Source organism: Magallana gigas, chromosome 1 (genome assembly GCF_963853765.1).
Source record: "Magallana gigas chromosome 1, xbMagGiga1.1, whole genome shotgun sequence".
In the NCBI taxonomy this organism is placed as follows: domain Eukaryota; kingdom Metazoa; phylum Mollusca; class Bivalvia; order Ostreida; family Ostreidae; genus Magallana; species Magallana gigas.
In genome coordinates, this window is record NC_088853.1 from 10,598,196 (window position 1) to 10,620,894 (window position 22,699).

Consider the following 22,699-nt stretch of genomic DNA (forward strand, 5'->3'; position numbering starts at 1 on the left):
TAATGGGGAATGTTTACGTCTTTTCCCCATTCGGAATACATCGCGCAATTTTTTAACGTTATCATCCGGGCTTATTAATGGCAAAATATCCGTAGACTTTCAATTTCGGGATGTGTATTGAAACCCGAGGCGGTAGAGGGGGCGTTTCAAAACAGATAATCTGGACATTTTTCATATTAGTGGATGAACGTAGTTGGAGCACAAAGGTATTTACTATTATTGAAATATTAAGCAAAAAGTGGTGGAAGCAAAAACTCGGGACAGAGTATAGACGTTCTCGTAGAATAAAAAATTAAAGGTAAAGTTGAATTCCACATTTTTATATGTGCCTAATGAACAAAAACAAATTTTCCAACCATCCCTGAATATAAACAGGTATATATATCAATAAAAAATTACCAATAAAAGGAATCGTATTAAACATCAAACCAAGGTAAGATTTGATAAGTGTTCTTTATAGACAGGGACATGTAAAACATGCACTTACATTTTCTGCACTGGCGCTTGCAGCGCAGAATCATATTTTCTTCTCTTTTGACCTCTAGAAGAGATACTCTCTATTCTAGATTTGATATTCTTTGGGAAGAGAAACTCTCCCACTCGATAGTGGGCTGGAATTAGGAAACAACACTAAAAAATGTTCGATACGCACCAGATTATATTAATAATACAAATGAAAAAAGTAATTTATGAAAGGTCACTTACAGAGGAGAGGTCGGACTCCGACAGCGAATTTTTCCTATTCGAAAATAAACGCTTTCTTCGATTTCCCTGAAATGAAAATAAATAAAAGCTTCAGATGGCATTCATTTCACAACGAAGTGACTCATTCTTTATACTGCCTCACTGATAGCTATTCTTGATCGACTGATTTTATCATCCCTTTTGCTTTGTAAATATCTTTATCCTATACACGATAACAATTTAATTTAGATCGAAGACCTACCAGTTCTTGAATCACATTTGCACCACATTCATCTTTGAATTTTCTTAACTTTTTTTTTTGTTTGATCTAAAGGATAATTTGAAAATCAAATAAATCCCTGTCAGAGGAAGTATCTGCATAGAATCATAGAGGAAGGAGTCAGTGTCTGTGAAGCACAGCTGTGCACGATTTCCAAACTTTTTGCTTTATGTATTTTCCAAAACTGACTCGGCTGTAAATCCCTGCAGGCAATATCTACAGAAGTGGTATTTATGACCTTTACATTTTGAATGAGCCAGCAGACGACTTAGATTACGGATTAGCACATAATGGGAATCATCATGACGTTTAAGGTATCCGATGTACAATTGAGCCAGAGAGCTCGGGATTTTCCGGGATGAGCTCGGTAGATTACGGAGCTTGAAATAAATTTTGAAAAAGTTGCACTATTTTTGATATGACATAATAAACGATAAAGAATAAACAAATGATGCATAAAGTCAAGCAATATTTTTTTTTCTTAATTTTAAAACGAGTTGTTTTAACTTTTTCCCCTTACGCTGATTGTGACGTTGTAGCAGCTTTACGTCATTTGCCGTTGTATGACGTTATTTTTTTCCTGCGGCGCTCTTGCAATAACGTGAAGAAAAAAATCCTAATATGTATAGAGTAAAAGTTGCAGTGCACAAGTCACGTATTTCATCGAAAAATACTGAGTAGGTCGTTTTAATCATTGATTTCGTAGATATTGTGACTGTGCATAACTTGAATTGGGATAGTCTGGTAATCGTATGGCCCTATTCAATTTGTTCAATTTTTTGTATACCTAATTTCATTATACATACAGAGTGTTTCGGACCTAACATTTGTATAACGGCGTATTTGCTACTAACTATTTTTAATAAGTACCATGCATACGGATTTCGTGGTTAAAATGCTTGTACACGTTTATTGTAATTATTGTGTTAAAACATATCCTTGTTATTTTCAGTAATCAAGTTAACAAGAGTCAAATAATGAAATTTCTAATCATTGATTTATTTTTGCATCGAGATTCCAAACAATTTTCTTCTCTCGCATTTCATATTACATGTATGTGCATGAACGGTACATATTTTACTCTTTTTCAAAATCGCTGGATTTTATATCATTCAAATAATACTATTAGATACTGATTCCGATTGCTTTAAAGTCAATTCGTTTCATTTTGCTGTTTACATAAAAGAGGCGCGTCACCATCCAATGAAATCAAATACTCGAAATTTGATTGACAGGTTCAGCCAGATAGCCGATGTCCGATGCATGTTATGTGTGGTATTTGTACACAATCTTATCGTGTAAAAAATGCATGCTTATTACAACATCACAGCGTCATTTATGGTTCATTCATATTTTGTTATAACTGTATAAAGCATGTTGATGTATTGTGCATTCCACAATTGTACCGATACGGAAACATCGTTGTCAGACTTTATCGACAGTCTCCATTTTAAAACTGACTTAATTTTTTTGTTGAAAAAAATAATACAATTTTGAGTAAAAGATAATACAGTGTATATTGTTTTCTACGAGTAAAAGGTTTGGAATGAATTCTAATAAAACATTTCACACGGTTCTCGCACGCTTTGTTCGTAACGCTTTACACACCTGATGTGACCCGCAATTCACGACTTCCGTGTAGTAGTAACAATATTTTTTGTGCAAACATTTTGCTGAATGAAAAAAAAACCCTGAACAATTTAGATTTTTAATTCTGAAATTACAAGTTCTCAATCGTAAAGGAATAAAAAACAGGAAAATTACCAGGTAACGGGAAGATGCGTTGGATTATGAATGCGACGGCTGACGTGGAGGGGAGGGGGGGGGGGGGCTGTAAAAATCGCGTGAGTCGTCATGGTCATTGTAAAAAAAATTTGCAAAATTTAAAAATATATTGATAAAGGTAATTAATTTATTTTAAAACTTTATTTTTATTCAAACATGTTGGCAATTTTTATTTGATAAATATTAATAATGATTACACGTGTTTTCGTCAAAGAAAAGTAGTATTTTACCATGCGTGATTTGCAGAGCTAGAGTTACTTCCCCATAGTGATTTGGCGGGAAAAACATCTATTTTTAGAAACGACATATCCTTACCTGTCAAACGAGTACATTGAATATATACCTTACCAGGCATCATTTTTTGGTCAATTGTACATCGGATACCTTAAGTTGTAATAGCTCCACTTCAAGACGAGTGTTCTTTACAGAAGATGTGTAGATGTGATAAAAATGTTCTTCGTCTTCATCATATCCAAGAACTGTGATGGATAGGTAGTTTTGAGCTTCAAATCGAGGAATTTGTTGTTTTGTCATAGGAAACTTGATTCCTTGCAAATTAAGTTCATGTTGGTATTTTAGATAGATTGATACCCGTTGGATGTTTTCCAACCGGATGCAGTGCTGCTTAGACACACAACAAAAACATTTATCATCAACATTATCAATGTTGACTACAGCTCTTATACGTTTAATTTTTGTTGGTGTTGTAAAGAAGGTTCTCCCAAGAATTGGATCGTACACTGCCGAACTTATTTCAAGATGGTTTTTTTGCTTTAACGACCATCCTGATCTACGTTCATTGTACACTTCCAAAATGTTTATATAAACTTTGATAAGCATTATCAACTTCATCGTTTAAGCTATCATTTACATCCAATAGCGTATAGGTTTTACTTTTAAAGTAGGATGCACTCTCTTTTAAAACCACACCATTTTGTCTTTGCATGGTTACATGAACGTTCAAGTACCACTTTTTTTAAAGTATGGCCACGTTTTTGAAGATGATGCACAGTTTGGTCATGAATATTCGCCAAAAATGTTAATAAGTCAAGATTGTTTTCATTTGATGGGAAAATATAGTGTTTATTGACATTGTTGTTTAGAACAGATACATCTTTTGTAGCATGATTCCAAATATTTGACGACCGTCCACCATGGAAACGATAAGTATTATCTGACTAAGGAACGTTAGCAAAAGATACTTCTTCTTGATTCAAACAATTTGCCCGATCATCATTGTTCAAAAGTGATGAAGAAATAATGGAATCTCCATTCAGATGATCAGAGTCTATATGCTTTTGGAATAGTGGTTGTTGATCAAATTCATGTCCGCATCGATCGCACAGATATTTTCCCCACTTTGCAAATTTATTGCAAGCATTTTGTTTATGACGCTTCCTTTGACAACCTTCACAATCATGTTTTTGTGAGTGGGATGCCATATGTCGAAGGTAATTAGAACGATTACCAATAAACCTACTGCAAAAAGAACACAAGTCTTCAAGTTTTAAAATATCTTCAGCATCTGAAAATAAGTCAGAAAAATCATTGTTTAACCTATTTGTATAGGTAAATCTAAATTGAAATTTGATTTTTAGCGAACTCTTTCTCGAAATGGTCATTGTTCAGTTCGGTTAGAGGTATAAAATACCATAATTTTTCTTAAGACATGCAGTAATAAATGTCTGTATGGTTTTCTTTGTTTATAATGTTTGATCCATAAGCACTGTTCCAGATGAGTTTCATCGTATCTGCAAATATTCACGGATCCCTATCACCGCGTCGACGCGCAATTCGTAAAATCTGAATTACAGAATATTGGGGAAAAATCGATCACTTTTAGACGTGCAAATCAATAAGATCGTGGTCTAGAAACCATTTTAAAAGAGGGGAAGCACCATTTCGACCAATAGTCGTCGTGGTGTTTCACTCAAATTAATTTTTTTAACTGTTTCTTGTGAGAAGTCATTTAAACGGTACACGGCATTACCCAAAAAATTGATGACATTTCTTGAAATCTATCGGGCAGATGGTCAGGCACACGAATATAACTTCGCCGGCGCCAAATATTTTCTGTTCGCGGATAGCCGATTGTGTTAGAGTCGAACGATGTTTATGGGATGCTCTCGGCGCTGTTCATCAATATAGCGTTTAAGCTCCGGACACGTTTTCAAAAGTTCCCTGACATCCCAAATGATTTGTATATTATAATTTACCTTGACTCTTAAATATATTCTTTTCGCTCATGATCGTGTTTTTGTACTTTTTGTCCCCCGCCGCAACGCGGTGCGGGGACATAGAAATGTCGGGCGTCCGTCCGTCCGTGTGTCCGTCCGTCCGTCTGTGGGTCCGTGTGTCCGTCCGTCACACTTTTTGGTAAGCGCTCTCATGCGTATAAATTTTGACGGATTTTCATTTAACTTATACCAAATGTTTATACCACCAATACATTGGTCGAATTCGAAAATCAGCATTGGCCGATACTTTTTGTTGGAGTTATGGGACTTTGACCACAATAATGACTCCGTTTTATCCAAAAATTGACCTTGTAAGCGCTCTCATGCCCACAAATTTTGACGGATTTTCATTAAATTTATACCAAATGTTTATACCTCTAATACCTTGGTCAAGTTCGAAAATCAGCATTGGTCGATACTTTTTGTTGGAGTTATGGGACTTTGACCACAATAATGACTCCGTTTTATCCAAAAATTGACCTTGTAAGCGCTTTCATGCCCACAAATTTTGACGGATTTTCATTAAATTTATACCAAATGTTTATACCACTAATACCTTGGTCAAGTTCGAAAATCAGCATTGGTCGATACTTTTTGTTGGAGTTATGGGACTTTGACCACAATAATGACTCCGTTTTATCCAAAAATTGACCTTGTAAGCGCTCTCATGCCTACAAATTTTGACGGATTTTCATAAAATTTATACCAAATGTTTATATCACCAATACCTTGGTCAAGTTCCTAAATAGCCTTAGTCGATAGACTTGATACTAGTATACTGCTTGACCGGCGGGGGACCCAGGAATTATATTCTTGTTTGTTCTTGCTATTTAGGAACTTGTGCTGTTAAGGTGGATCTCTACACCAAATAAGTGTAGGAGATTTTTGTTGCATGCACAATATTCAACAATAATAGACCTCAAAATACAATACTCTATTTTCTAGAGAATTTTTAAAATATCAGTCTGATTCCAGATAACCCCTTATTTATCATATTTTTAAACATTTCTGTTTTAAAATTCTTATGAAAGTGAAATGTCATTAAGTATAGAAATAAAAGACAAAATCATCATGAATGAAGTTTGTATGATTTTAATTGGAATCCACATAAATATGAAACTTAAATATAAAAATATTCTTTTAAGGCAAACTGCTGGACAAAACCCCACAAAAATCTGAAAATATAAACAATATATATTGGTTAATAGGATGAAAAAAAGAAATTGAATGAAATTGAAAAATTAAAGAAAATACTGAATTATTGCAAAAATCTTGGTATGAAAGATCCTGTTTAAGAGTTGTCTTTCTTTATTTTACATGGTCTCAAATATCTTGGGACCATTTTTTAATTAATAAAATTCACGAAGAAAAATTAAAAAAAAAAAGGAACAAGTCTATGCTAAATATGTACATGTGTATATATAAGATTTTTAGTGCTTATGATGATATTTGAAGATGAAAAGTTATATTTTTGATAAACGCATTATATATATTTAACTATTCAAAACAAAATATTAGTAGTGAAATTGTCTTTTACTTTTTTATATACAATAGCAATTATAAACAACAACCATACGCATATTAATTATACATTATATGTCCATAGTGATACACATGTACGTGTGGAAATGAAAAACATGCTCCTTTTCAAAATTCTGTCCTTCCCTCAACTGGCTTGCAAATAATGGCTTCCACTGCTATTGCTACATGTACCTAGCTTTATCTATTTAAATCAAAATACATTAGTTTAATGGCTAAGTTTCCATGCAAGTAGTTTACTGCAAATGTTTTACATTTGGGAAATTGGGATTAATTCAAGAGATCGTACTTCGGTACTTTCGTTTTATATTCATCGTACATATATATATAGTTTAAGTGAAAATATGATATCTGCTTACCTATATCGATAATCCGTCACAAATATATGATCGTCTGTTGCAGATGACATGACTAAAACGTATTGCCAATAGCGGTGAAACAGTAAATTATTTAAATTCCACGTTTTCCGTACAAAACAGCTGATAATCAATGTTAGTTGAAAGCTTTAAACAGGAAGAAAATTGACATACTTATAAGCGTTTTGATGACTATTTCTATATCATCTCCCTCGTTAGAAGAGTTCAATTTAACGGTGTATAGCTATTTTGTACCACGACAAAATATTATCAATCCGGAACAAAATGGCGTTTCGAACGGACGTCAGACATGTTTTGACGATGTAGCCTTCCACCTTAACTCGCAGTCATGGCGATGAAAATAACCACCACTTAAACTGCCCTCGAATATCCATCTACGCAATACTTCGGCAATTCTCGCATGGCGCATTAAACGCAGTTTGTTCTAACGACATCTCATTTTATGTTAGTAATAATGTACATAGTCCATTTTGAGTTAGTAAGAGATTGCAAGACAACTTTGAAAAGATTGTGTCTCTTAAGACTAGTAATAAATGATCAAGATCCTTTATCTGTTAAATTTGATAGGCTTCACTTGAAACAGAATAATTTCCGGGGGGGGGGCATAAAAAAAACGGTATTCACCCTCTGCATATCACAATACTATTTATCACAATTATATTATAAAGAAAAAGTTCAGTTTTTCATTTTTGCAGATATTGTTTAGATTGTTCTCAAAGTTTACTTGTTTCTAAAATAACGAAAAGATAAGGAGTATCGCGGATTTCTTTTGTTCATTTTTCTTCGTTCCCAAATAGAGTCCAAGGCATTCATGATGATTGATGGAGGGATTTTCATAAACGGTCTCCCCATTATAGTGGTCATAGAGGACATCGCTACTTTTCCACCTTTCATATTAAAATTCCTGATCGTTAATATCTCTACCTATTTTGGGTTGCTTGGAATTGTCCGTTATTATCGCCAACATTGGTCCTGGTTGATCTGCGATACTTAAGTTGAGTATTTCTTTCTGTTGCCCGATGGCACCGGTCAATTTTGCAACATGCCCCTTCTTAACAACATTAACAGTAATACTCTCCATGTATGGGATTGGCCTGGTGTTGCCCCGTACCCTCTAGCTTCGATAGGTTTTTCTGAGCTATTCTGAAAATTAAAGTTTGCCGTGTACTAGAATGTTAGAATTAAATCATAGTCTGATTTACCCCTCTAATAGGCTATTAGTCTTCTAATTTAACTTAAGTAAGTACAAACACCTGTTAAATTGAAAATTTGACATATTTTCTCAATAGCCCAAAATAATGGCTTAATGATTTTGCAAAGGTTAATTTCAATCCATTTTGTTAAGAAAGAAATACAAATCATACTGATAAATTTCTCGAAGCAGAAAAGTATACTGTATCTTGATAATGCAGTAAACAAATTTGTTTGATCTTTAAAATATGTGCTATCAAACAATTACACATATAACTTGATACGATCTTGTTGCGAGCAACGAGTGGGTCTTCCGTATCCATCAGATGCAATGAAATGGGATTATTTTCTGAGACTTTTAAATTTGTTTGAAGTCATGTGTACTCGATTTCAATGAGTTTGAAATTTCGAATATTCCCTAACATGGCATAGGGATGAAATTTCATATGATAGCATTATAATTTATAGCACATGATTTGAAATTGACACCATGGTATAAAATCTGATATTTTATATTCGTTATATGATATCATAGCATACTATAGCACATCATATGTACAACACGATTTACCTTTATTGTTAATATCTATACTACTATTTCGGTCTTTAATAACGTTAAATCGGTCGAATAATGTCTTTTGTTGTATATATTTTTAACGTCACCAATTTGTATTTATTTTTTCTCAGTTAAGCCTTTTTATTTAATAATCAACGAAAATTCCTAAAAAAATCCCGGAAATCAACTGGATTTTACAATCTTGCGCTTGCGCAATACAGTCCGCTAACGGGATCTTTAGTTTATGTTTCCACAATATCATATTTGTATAAATAAACTCAGAAATGATAATACAATTGATGAAAGGTATTTACAGTCTCAAAAAGGTTTATTATAATGAATTTGACTGTTATTTTCAAGGCCACTTCATTAATTGTTTCCACAATCGTTCCGGAGCGATTCTACATTTTTCTGCTACATTATGGGTATAAGGAAGGCATTCTAACTGTGTTGAGGGCCTTTCCCGAGGCAGTTAGATTTTTCAAACTAAGGAAAGTGCAGTGAAACTAATAGCATTATTGTAGGCTTAAAGCTTTGTTATGTAAATGTCAATATATACCGGTAATACGGTGTGTCGATGAATCTATTTCGTAAATGTCCGATATGCAATGTCAACCCGTGCACGTACGGGTCAAAGTCTAGTTTTGATATAAAGGTATAGATTCATTGTAGTTTATGGTTATTTATTTAGTTTGGATTATTGAAACTGTTCTATCGGTGTGTATGGTGGCAGTTTGTCCAGGTAATAAACCGTCCAATTCACCACTGAATTTCCAAGTCTTGGTAGAATCATTTGGTTTTTTACAACAGCTTTAGCGAGATCAAAGGTATTGTTCTGATGAATATCTGTTGTAGAACCGGAGGAACAACTGCGTTCGATGTAGACCCGTGTCTCCAATAAGCGAAAACGGCCCGTAGAAATTACTGTACCGGGGACAAGGGACTACCTAGACTTGAAAAAACAGTTTGTTGTTTGTAAAAGCCCGCATCCTCAGGGCGGATGGTACCAGTCACGGTGTAGAAAAGTGGGTCCTGTGAATAATTTTTTCACAGTCTCTTTAGTCAGGTGGACATATCCTCAAATGGGAAACAGTTCCCGAGTAGCGGCGGCGCCACATATGCTCATAAAGCTTACCTACAGAATTTGTTGAATTACGGAGAGGAGGCTAGGCAATCTCGACTTCAGTGCAGCCTATTTTTAAAGGATGACGCCGGCTTCATGGATATCATGGATTCCAGCAGCGCTAATTCAGGGTTGTACTCGCGGACCGTGTTTTGTAAAGAAAGTTTGTCTTTTAATTTAAAAGGACCTATCTTAGAAGATGTGTGTCGACTTGATCGTTAATGATATTTGTCAGCAGCAACCACTCTCCACCAGAAAAGGAAATTTTCTATTCTGGCTGCTGCTCATTTTTTAACCGTATCCTCTTCTCTTCCTTGTAAATACCGGTCGTTAAGGTGGTTCTGTCACTCGGGTTATTGTGTATAGTGCTTCAAATATGTCCCACTCCCACATGAATACCCCACCTTTCATGTTTGAACACTGCTGTTTCTTACAGTACCCGCAACGTTATTGTTTACAAGATAAACGATAGGATAGGATTCACGCACGATAGCATAGCAATAACGCACGATAAAACTGTATACACGCACGAAAGGATAGGATTAACGCACGATAGAACAGTATACACGCACGATATGATAGGATTGATACACGATAGGAAAGAATAAACGATTTCATGATAAACGTACGCGTATGAACGCTTATAACTAGATTTTTACGAACAAACTGATAATGGCAGAATTTGAGAGAGAACACGAATGAATAAAGATTTGCGTGGAATTTCTTTTTAGTAACAATTGCCGAGTTGTTAATCATCGCTGCATGATTTATAGAATGTATAAGAATGACCAGTTAATTTTGTTCCACCTAAAATTATGAGCTTTAATGATCAATAAATTTTCTGTAATGTTAAAATTGTTTTCATTACCGAACACCCTAGCCTATCGCCGCAAATATTTCAGCCCGAGATTAAATCACTCGGAAAATAGCGGGTTTAGTTATATAAATCCAACTCTTGTATAAAGTAAATATAAAATCTATCATAAGTACATTTCTTTCTGTATACGAAAATGATGCATTAAAAACGAATTATTACAGACAAGTTAAATAAATATTTACGCAGATACACATTATATACTCTCCTGAGTGACTCAGGTGCCCTAATAGTACAGAGTATGTTTACCTAAGAATAGTGAGATAAAATGAATACTATACCGCATATATTCCCTCTTTGATCTCTCAATCAACAGTACAGTCAGACACAGGGAACTTGTGAAGAGGTGAACCCACCAAACCATATATATATGAGGTAATTTATATTAACTACTGGCTTAAATGACCCATGCTTTGCTAAAACCCTAACCTTGGCTGACTATTTGACTGTCCCCCGGCAGTTAATTTGGACAGTTTCCCAGCACTGACATTACCACAAGGATATGTTTTTCCTTGTTTAACAAATCAATCATCAAATAGGAATGTGGGCAATAGGTATATTGTCAGTTCTTTGGTAAGAAATTGATGTTGACCTAGGCCTTTGCTCTCAGGCAACAGTTTGTACCCCAGGACTAATACAATGACTACTGCCCTTATACCCATTTAAGAGATTTATAATGTCTATGAATGACACACAACGACAAACGTGTGATAGCACTGGGTCTCCTGAGTGACTAAGGTGCCCTAATAGTACAGAGTTTATCTACATAAAATGAATACTATACCGCATATATTCCCTCTTTGATCTCTCAATCAACAGTACAGTCAGACACAGGGAACTTGTGAAGAGGTGAACCCACCAAACCATATATATATATGAGGTAATTTATATTAACTACTGGCTTAAATGACCCATGCTTTGCTAAAACCCTAACCTTGGCTGACTATTTGACTGTTCCCCGGCAGATAATTTGGACAATTTCCCAGCCCTGACATTACCACAAGGATATGTTTTTGTTTTACAAATCAATCATCAAATAGGAATGTGGGCAAGTTATATTGTCAGTTCATTGGTAAGAAAACGATGTTGTTCTCGGCCTATGCTCTCGGGCAACAGTTCTACATAAGAATAGTGAGATAAAATGAATACTATACCGCATATATTCCCTCTTTGATCTCTCAATCAACAATACAGTCAGACACAAGGAACCTGTAAAGAGGTGAACCCACCAAATCATATATTAGACACAGGGAACCTGTTTATTGTTCATTTCATCATTGAAACTAAACTAAACATTATTTTAACGTGATATACTGCCCAAATCTGTCTTGGTATTTGTACCTGATGGCCCAAACACAGCAACTGGGAATCGCCCTCCTAACGCCAACTCCTAGACGACCATGATGCCGCAGGATTTTCTGTCTGTAGGCAGCATATCGTTTTCCCGCGGTTGTAATCCTCATCAACGGGGAGGGCGAGGACATCTTCCCTGGGCCATCTGAAACATAAGCTCATCTAACACTAAGAGGTGGAAATCCTTAAATTATGCACAGGAGTATTTATCGTCAAATTATATAAAACTAATAAATCTAAAGTTAATTGTACTTTATATAATCAATTACTTATAGAGAGAGGAAGGGACGGGTTGCAAATAAGAATACTTTTTTTGTGAAAATGTTTCAAAAAATAAATTGGTACCGGCAAGTCTGATTGGCAGTTGTTGGGCGGTCTCCGGCAGGAAAGTCTTTCTGCTTCTGTCGGCATCTTCCTACACTTCTGGCAGGTACACCAGTCGGGCGAATTTCCTCCCGGCTGAGGGTGGTATTCACCATGTGGAGTGCTGACGAGGTCAAGGACCAACTTTGGATGTGGCCTTGCTGTCCTGAAGAGCAGGTCTCTCCTCTCTTTATTGGACATTTCTTCAATATGAGTCTTGAAAATAGAACACAGGGATGAAAGATATTTACCTCCAGGTTAATTTGCCTCCTTGCCAGAGCATCAACAGCCTAATCTCCTCCGTGTCGTTCTCTCCCACTCACTGGTGCCCCTCCTCTTCTGCTTCCTCTTCCCACTGCTCCTCTTGATCTCCCCCTGCCTTTTACTCTCCCTCTTTCTCTTCTAGCCGGACTTGATGTAGAGCTTGTGTCGCTTGTGTGTCTGAAAGGACTTGAATAACTACTAATCTGAAAATAATTAAAAATAAATAAACATGTATACATGCATGTATATTTTACAGGATCGGATTTCAAACGTACAAACATATGACAAACTTTTTTTTATAAGAAAACTCGAAACATAGGTAATCATAGATAACAAAGCCCACCGAGACGAGGCATCACCTTTATGACGTATCATCTTTGGATATCGTAAGTTGCGCGAGGGGATAACTAAAAAAATTAAATGACTTCATTGGAAGATTTTTTTTTTTTTAATCAGGTAGAGGATTTATACCGTGCGTGTTATGTAATCAGTGATTCATACAGTATTAAATTAATCGTCGGATTATACAACGCTAAATGAAATATTACCAGAATCTAGTAAACTGTCAGTAAAAATTATGACAACTAGAGCAGAGCTCGTGGCAAAGCCCCGAGTAGGTCTTCCGTTGTTGCTGCGAGTTGAAAATATATGTTACGATTATAATGACTATACTTTCAGTTCTGCTTTTGTTATAAAAATGTGTTGTAATTGAAAGTCTGTATATAAAACGTGTTTTGAAAAAAGAAAGGAAGAAAATATTTTAGGAAAACTATTTGTCGAGCAGAGTTTATGTAATCGTTTCAAACATTGTTTAAAAAATGAGATCATGTTTAATGGCGAGTTAAATTTTCAAAGGGTAGCAAGCATTGTTATAAACATTAAACAGTATGTACTCATGATTCATGTCAGGAATTGTATTTCTTTTTTAAACTGAACTCGCCTACAAAACACGTAAACTTTTCTCAAAGATAACTTCTATATTAAAATATTTCTAAATTTTAGAAGACTATGTGCAAGTTTAGAATTGCGTGCTGACAAAATTTACAGACCCTAAAACGTACTACTACACCAAAAAAGCGTGCGGCCAACGTGCGAGAAACGTTTCGTGTAAACCTTTTAGAGTTTCATGTAAACCGTTTAGCGTTTCGGGCAAAGCGTGTAAATCGTTTCGAGCAAAGCGTGCGAGAACCGTTTGAAACGTTCATCAGATTTCATTCGGAACTCTCTGACAAGTTAATTGTTTCAAAATGGCGCGCGTGTTTTACATTACTTTAACAAAATTGAACGAATTTTTAACAAACAAAAGAAAGGTATATGTATTAAAAGACGACTAGTTACAGAGTACATGTATATTTAACGTTTTCATGCTATGTTTCAGTACTGAAACAATATTAAAATTCGCTATACATAAAAAATATTAAATACAGTTAGCGAAACATGATTTCTATTGGAACAAACCTAAATCAACTTTAACTTGCACGATCATGTTTTGATAAGCATGTATTTTTATTATCTATTTACATCGATAACTCTTACTGAGACCATTCGGCTGTGTACAAGCAGCACACATAACCTCGGACATCGGGCGAGACCTGCACCTGGCTGAACCTGTCAATCAAACTCTGTGTATTTGTTTTCATTGGATGGTCAGGCGTCTCTCTTTTGTCAAAAGCCAATGGAAAATTAATGAATTCAAGGTAATCGGAATCAGAATTTGATAAAGCACACAATTTAAATGATAGAAAATTTATTAATTATTTGAACAAAATTAAATGTAAACATTGAAAGGAAATAAAAAAATTAATTATTATGGGAATCTATACGCATGGTACTCAATTAAAATAGATTATATTATGATTTTATTATTTTATGTAGTAAAATCACCCTTCCAACTGTTACTCAATTACATAACAATTGTTGACCTGGGGCTATAAATGTTCTGAGCTGTGTGCGCTGAAGCGGCACAAGATTCTCGATCGCATGCGGCAATTGAATTAACACAGACTGGCCGAATAAACAAAGGGGTGGGAAAGTGAAACAAAATGTTACACATAAGAAGAAACCACCAAAAATGTTTTTCGACAGATCTTGATATCTTTTCTCCAATTAAAAAAAAATCCAGCGCGAGCACCTGTCAGCGGGGCGGGAGGAGTGGGGGGGGGGGGCAGCAATGAGTTCGCTTCCACAATGAAACTACAGAAGTGATTAATATGTGACCGATAGAATCTAATCTAAAGTTGTTTAAACTCATGTGAATATTTTCTAAAATAATCATCGAATGCCTCAATTCAGGGCATTCCTTTATCGTGCTAGCACCTACCGCAAACATGTAACATGGAACTTTGATTATAATTTGATTTGATTTTTAAACTACCTTGTACGCTATCGTATAAATCAATGCTTAATCAACTGTAAAAGTAAAATAACTTTATCTTAAACCAATATAATAGTTGAAAACATAATAAAATAAAGTTGTGTCCGTGCAAAATATGAAACATAAACGCGTCATAAGGTACATGTAGAAGAACACGAACCGACCGCGGATCACTTAACCACTCGCGCCGGATCTCCTCAGCCATGTGCGAGGGATGATCATTATTTAAAGGTTTAATATTTGAGGGGGGTGGGGTGGGGGGTGTTGATTTAAAACATTAATTGTACAGTTTTTAAAGTAGTTTACATAAACCAACCAACCATTAGTTTATGTCTAACGATTTTTCCGATATGGAGTAATATCGTTCATTAATATTCATTTACACTCAAATATTTAATTAAATATATACAAGTAGGACAAACCTTTATAACATAAAATTAAAACAGTTCTTGTATATACGGCTATATTAACTCAAACACGTTCATATGCATGCAAGTGTAAGTCGCGGTGTGCGAATCTTGTGTATTAAATAACCGCTTACCGCTAGGTAATGCAGCCGTGGCTGATCTCCTCGGCCGTGGGCGAAGGATAGATTACGTAAAGGTACAACGCACAGAAACGCACAGCTCAGAACCAAGGAAGATTTGAAAAGTTTGCAGTATAATGACCTTACTCTATCAAATAGAAGTTCTTTATTTTAAACTAAAAACCCACAATTGATCTATGTCTATTATTGCTTTAGAGAATGACATTGCTTTTATTAATTAAATGAACTACATGTATTTCTTACTTGACATCCAATCGTTTAATCCACAAAAGATTTTGTGTAATCAAAACTAAAACAATTCTTGAGTTCGCGGCTAAATAAATTCATATATGAGAGACGCAACTCTCGTGTATTAGATAACCACTGACCGCTAGGTAGTCCAGCCGCGACCACGGTGACCGACTTTCTCGGCCGCGGGCGAGGGAGAGCTTACGTAATGGTACACACACAGCTCTGATTCAAGGTAGATTTTGAATGCATGATGTTTATATTAAAAAGGTAATGCATATATTTTTTCATTCCATATTTTGTGTTTTACTAGAAAAGAAAAAGAATGTTTTGTTTTCCAATTCCCGTTTTTAAGGATTGTGCACTATAAGAACTTAACAACGACTTAAACTCCTAAAAAAAAGCATGTATTCTAAAAAAAAATTTCTTATGAATTAATGCCTCCTGTATAAACCAGCATACTTTCTGCGGTAACTTCATGCCAGTTGTACGCACAAAGTCTTTCGTTAACTTGTCAAATAAAAACAGGTACATGCTAACATGTAAAGCTTTTTACACTCATACTACACAAACCACTTACAAAATAACATTGAAACGACCTTCATGAGATCCCAACAAACAACTTTTCCAGCGACAGCCATATCAAAATCCTAACCGTTTTTGAGTTATTAAGCAAAATTTTTTAGGGGCCATTGGCCCTTAATTTAAGGGGCCAGCCCCTTTTTATTGGTGTCAAATGAAAGCCCTTGTTATTTTGCACAACTTTTATTCTACATGTCTTTACAAAATTTTTTTCGTTCAAAAGATATAAAGGAAAACATGTCTAAATTTTTGCACTTTTTTGAATCCTGTTTTTTGACCCCCTACCTTTTCCTAAATAAAAAACGTAATCTAAAAACATAAACAGATGTGCACAACTACAATGTCTCTGTTATTCAAATTCGTTGGATTCCCATTCCCTGCTATCATAGTCTCGGAGCCTTTGTCTGGAAACAAAAGGCCCTAAAAAAATTTAAAAGGGGAATTACTCTTTAACGGAAAGGGAATTCTACATTGTATGAATTGCTTAAGATAGTGTTTTGTAAAGTACATTAGCCCTGAAAATTTGAGCAAAAACCGTTTAGAAATGAGCAAGATATGAAGCCTCAAAGTTCGCGTCTAGGAAACAAAAAAAAAAAAAGAAAAATAAGAATAATCTTAATTTTTTTCCCGCACAATAATAGAAAGGTCTTCCGTTGGAAACGGAAGACCTTAATGAATGTTTTCTTGAGCTGGGGCCCCTATTCCGCTTCCTGTATGATCAAAGAGATGTCCATCACTTTACTGACTTGTGGCCTTGCAGTTCCAAAATGGGATCCACATTATTAAACCCGTATCAGAATGATAGCATGATAGGGCCAAGGGATCGATAGAGCGGATTAGAAACCCATGGATAGCGAAGATGTCAGCCAACTGACTGAGTCTGTAGCATGTTATCGTTTAAGATATTCAATGGTGTCAAACGTCAGTACAAAGCTTGAGTGACTGTCAATGTCTCCGGAACAAGTACTGTAGTACTATCTAAACGAACATTATTGTGCATTTATTAAATATTGTCTGTGTGCCATTCACACAATGGGTGACAACAAGGGACAAAAATTATTTAGCGCAGTTCAAAAGAGCATTTGATATGAAAGGTGATTTGGCGAATAACTGGAACACTTTAAATCAGTGTGAGGAAAATTACAAAGTAGCCACGGGATTACATGAGAAGGATGACTAGTTGCAGTACGCGACATTCCTAACGTGTATCGGGGTTTGATAGGTTGAAATTTCAAAATGCCGAGGATAAGAAGAAAATTGACGCAGTATTTAACGCAATGGAGAAGTTTTTGTAGGATAGACCAAAGGAATTTATGAACGCTACACTTCTAATAAGCGAGATCCAGAACTAATTGAAACGATTGATGCGAACATGCATCTATGAGGCACTTGATGTTATAATGTCATTCCTTATGCTTCAACAACTCATGCATGAAAGATTTTTTAAATTCGATGATAGAGCTGAACCGTACAGCTCACGTAAATCCTCCTTCTAAAGTAATACTAGTAGCTAAAAAATCAAAATGTTTTAGAGAGCTCGAGTCACTTTTCAACCGTATTTCAGGAGGAACAAAAGGAGTTGCTACAGCAAAATGATCTATTTAAACAACGAGCAAAATTGCAAACCTTTGATGAGATCGACGAAACACATAATGTCGCAGTACTCGGTGATGTGAAGATAATACCCGTGCATGGATCGTTACGTTATTTCACCAGTTTTATCAACTAATATTAAACTGGAATCGAGTTCTCAATTTTCGTACGTCGTGAAATCATTTTAACACTTTTGTATGCAGAAATGAATACTACCCAGTGGAATCGCCTGTTATCATTTATTCTATAACCAATACGAGATGCACCTCCAAAAGCTTGGAACAAGGGCTTCCAACTCTAGATGTTCGTTTGAGTTAGTTTTCATGGTTTTAATAGAGTCCGAAATTGTATTAAGGGATGACTCAGAGGGAGATATGAAAAGCTTGTTGGCCGATAAAAAGCTAACACTGGAGCAGTCTGTCAAATCATGTGCAGAAATATGATGTACACATTTAATTAATTATGCTGATTGCAACACACTTTATTCCTGATGAATATTCTTCTTTACACACGGTTTACCTTCCTACGTTTCACTACTTTACCTAGTATATAAAAAATATATATCTTTTTAAATCGAAGACATGAAGTAAAATATACATTGTTTACATATGTCAAGTATTACTACATGTACATGTACTTGCTTTTGGTAGCATGAATGTATAAAATACAAACTATCACACAGATCATTCACCTTACAATTCTCATCAATACCAGCATTTTACTTATGATATAAAAGCTAATTCCAATATTAGTTACATAACACAGATTAAAATAAAATCCACATGAAAACAATTTTCCTTTCTAGTATTTTGTTATATAAAAATTTTAATACATGGGGTATATGTTGTCTTTATATATTTTCATATACGACATAATTGAATATTGTTTGGTGTATCTTATCATTTCTATGACCCATGCATTAATCTCCAAATGTGTTTTTATACCCCCGCTCCGAAGGAGAGGGGGTATACTGTTTTACCCTTGTGTGTCTGTCTGTCCGTCTGTCTGTCTGTCCGTCTGTCTGTCTGTCTGTCCGTCCGTAACAAAAATTTCTGTCGCATTTATCTCAGCAACTATTTATCGCAGATGCTTGAAATTTTAACACAGTGTTTGTTAAGGCATGCCATATCGTGGGATATATTTTTGTACCAATCGGACGCAAACTTCCTGTTAAATGACGACTTTGCTTATTTTTTAACCAAAATTTTCAAACAAATTTTCGTCAAAGAATTCTCAGCAACTGTTTATCGCAGATGCTTGAAATTTTTACACAGTATTTGTATAGGCATGCCATATCGTGGGATATATTTTTGTACCAATCCGACGCCAACTTCCTGTTAAATGACGACTTTGTTTATTTTTAGGAAAAATTTTATAACAAATTTGTGTCAAAGAATTCTCAGCAACTGTTTATTGCAGATGCTTGAAATTTGTACACACTATTTGTGTAGGCATGCCATATTGTGGGATATATTTTTGTACCAATTGGACGACAACTTCCTGTTAATTGACGACTTTGTTTATTTTCAGCAAAAATTTTCAAACAAATTTTTGTCAAAGAATTCTCAGCAACTGTTTATTGCAGATGCTTGAAATTTTTACACAGTATTTGTATAGGCATGCTATATAGTGGGATGCATTTTTGTACCAATCGGACGTCAACTTCCTGTTAAATGACGACTTTGCTTATTTTTTAACCAAAATTTTCAAACAAATTTTTGTCATAGAATTCTCAGCAACTGTTTATTGCAGATGCTTGAAATTTTTACACAATATTTGTATAGGCATGCTATATAGTGGGATGCATTTTTGTACCAATCGGACGTCAACTTCCTGTTTAATGAGTACTTTGTTTATTTTTAGCCAAAATTTTCAAACAAATTTCCATCAAAGGTTTCTCAGCAACTATTTATCGCAGATGCTTGAAATTTAAACACACTATTTGTATAGGCATGCCATATCGTGGAATATATTTTTGTATCAATAGGACGTCAACTTCCTGTTAAATGACGACTTTGTTTATTTTTAGCCAAAATTTTCAAACAAATTTCCGTCAAAGATTTCTCAGCATCTATTTATCGCAGATGCTTGAAATTTTTACACACTATTTGTATAGGCATGCCATATTGTGGGATACATTTTTGTACCAATTGGACGTCAACTTCCTGTTAAATGAGTACTTTGTTTATTTTAGCCAAAATTTTCAAACAAATTTTCCTCAAAGATTTCTCAGCAACTGTTTATCGCAGATGCTTGAAATTTTAACACACTATTTGTTTAGGCATGCCATATTGTGGGATATATTTCTGTACCAATCAGATGCCAGCTTTCTGTTAAATGTCGACTTTGCTTATTTTGCATATTCACATCAGAGCGGGGGTATCACTAGTGAGCATTGGCTCACAGATATCTTGTTACATTTAAGATTGGTTTCTTAATTTTTCATATATTGCTGCAAATAAATACAAAGTTATCAATAAATGTTTAAACAAAGAAAATGGAAAAAAAGTAGCCAACACTTATTAACCTGGAGGTGGGAGGATATGTGTTACCTGGAGTCTAATATTTTATGCATTATTTGCAAATAAATGTACCGGTAAAACAAATTATTTAGGAAAATGAAAGTTAACATCTGCAAGGTCTAATCAATCATTTAATAAGTCAAAACCATGTGATTTTCTAAGATTCCAGCTTACAGACAGATATTGTAATATACTTGTATTTGATCACATAAAAAAGGACTTTTATAGTTTAATGTTTTTTGAAATAAGAATACTTTACAGCTAAAAAGTCTTGTTCTGCAGAGGTTTAGTCAGGTCGTAGAGATGTGTCTATTTGAATCGATAAGGAGTGTCCTTGGCTGTTGTTGATGTAACCTGAGTCGTAGTTTATGGAAATAGGCCTTTATGGGGGATTTTCAAGCATTGTCCAGACCGGTGAAGCACTCACATACGATCACATCATGGTTACAGCAGACTTGGTAGTTCTGGACAGTGGTAGCATTAAAATTCTTCTTCTTGCGATGAACTTGTTCCTTTTACTTGGCTGTATTTTATGTCTGTTCAATTTATCTTAAACAAAAATAATAAAGTTTCATTTAGATTTTTAAACAATAAACATTCAGCCTAACATGTAATAAAAACATTAAATTCACTCTGAATACAGAAGCTACTATACAGTTGCCAGTTGCTGTTTAAAGGGATAGTAGCTACGATTTTGATATATTTTTCATACTGCTGAAAGTAACTAAAAACCAATATATATACATCAAATACTCAAACAATGCATCACCGTGTTTATTAAAAGCCTCCTAATCATTAATCACCGTATTAATTATGCATCGGAAGTTTTCCGACATCTACCGAAGCTGATTTTCACATACCCGGATGCAGCGTAATGGATGACGAGGTAAGCACATGACAATGATTTTATGTGAAAATAAAATTATTTATATTCAGTGGAGGGTGTATTGCAAGCCTATTCATTCTTTAAAGTATTATTTCATCCATTTATATTTAATAAACCGTAAAAATTAGTGAAATTTGTTTCCTTTCGATGTTGTGTACGTAGAAACATGAATGGGGTACCCCAAGGGGTATTATTACTTTTATTTCAATTACGTTATATAATATAAATCATCATCATAAATTGTGATCGTTTCATACTTACAAACTATATTATTATATACGGAAAAATAGGTTATGAAAATTTGATTAGCATCAGAATCGAGGTGTAGTGTCTCCATATCACCAGTTCACAACTGACGTTTTGACGTAATGTTTGTTATCACAGACTCCTGATTTTATTTTATTTTTATTTACCAACAAATCGCTCAATAAAACCAAAGATCGAAAAATTCTACCCCTTCTATTGATGAAGTATGGTGAAAAAATCCTACTCCTAGTACTTTATATATACATTTATAAAGGGGTTGGAGTAAGTAGTTCTATATGACGCACATATAACTAATTTTAATATTAAAACATTTAATAGAAATGTATTATAATATTAATGTAAATACCTATAATTTCAGGACTTTGACCTGATAGTTCTAGACCCATTAGTTTTGATGGTAGCTCGTCGGTACAGGTAAGGAAGTTTTTTAAAAATATTATTCTAGATCAATTTGTATTGTTTACTCCCATGACTTTAATTTTTAATGTTGTGTCCGCCTTATCACTGAAATGCCATTTCAATTTATTTTCATCTCTTTAAACAGACAGGATGTCCTTGCTGCTGGTGAGGACGACGACTTTAACCGGAGCAATCGCCACGCAGGATACCGGCAGTTTATCCTCTGGCAGCATGGACATTTGGGGGCAGGAAACCGCCGTGTCATTCCAAGCTGCTGCACCTGGAGAATAAGAGATACTTATCCTGACAGTTTTGGACAATATAGGGGATTTGTGGGTGGCCGTCTGGGATAATATACATGTATATTAATAAACAGCACTAATGTTCAAATTTCAAGTTTCTTTTATGTTGAGTAAACACCTACATGTAAATCATAAAAACTGTTCACATGGAACACATATCTAATTTAATTCAAAATTACATGCAAATGTAAAAGCAGAAAAATTGCTAGATCTCAAGCTGTTATTCTTTGAAAAAACTACATGTACACTTTATGTAAACGTGCATCTAGATAAAAAAATAAAGCACACTCATGAAATGGGAAAGTTCCACTTAAAATCACCTTCCCTTATGAAGAGCTTTGTGATCAAGTATAGAAAACCTCTTAAAAATCCA

General features: G+C 34.8%; 1 long non-coding RNA gene across 1 annotated transcript; it reads right to left on the reverse strand.

Moving 5' to 3' along the window:
• Positions 1 to 6,040: 6,040 nt before the first annotated feature.
• LOC109621029 (uncharacterized) lies at positions 6,041 to 7,143 on the reverse strand. The gene is made up of 3 exons (XR_002201626.3): positions 6,885 to 7,143; positions 6,578 to 6,709; positions 6,041 to 6,161 (listed from the first exon to the last, which is right to left on the reverse strand). It is a non-coding gene; the product is annotated as an uncharacterized lncRNA (long non-coding RNA).
• Between the last annotated feature and the right edge of the window lie 15,556 nt (positions 7,144 to 22,699).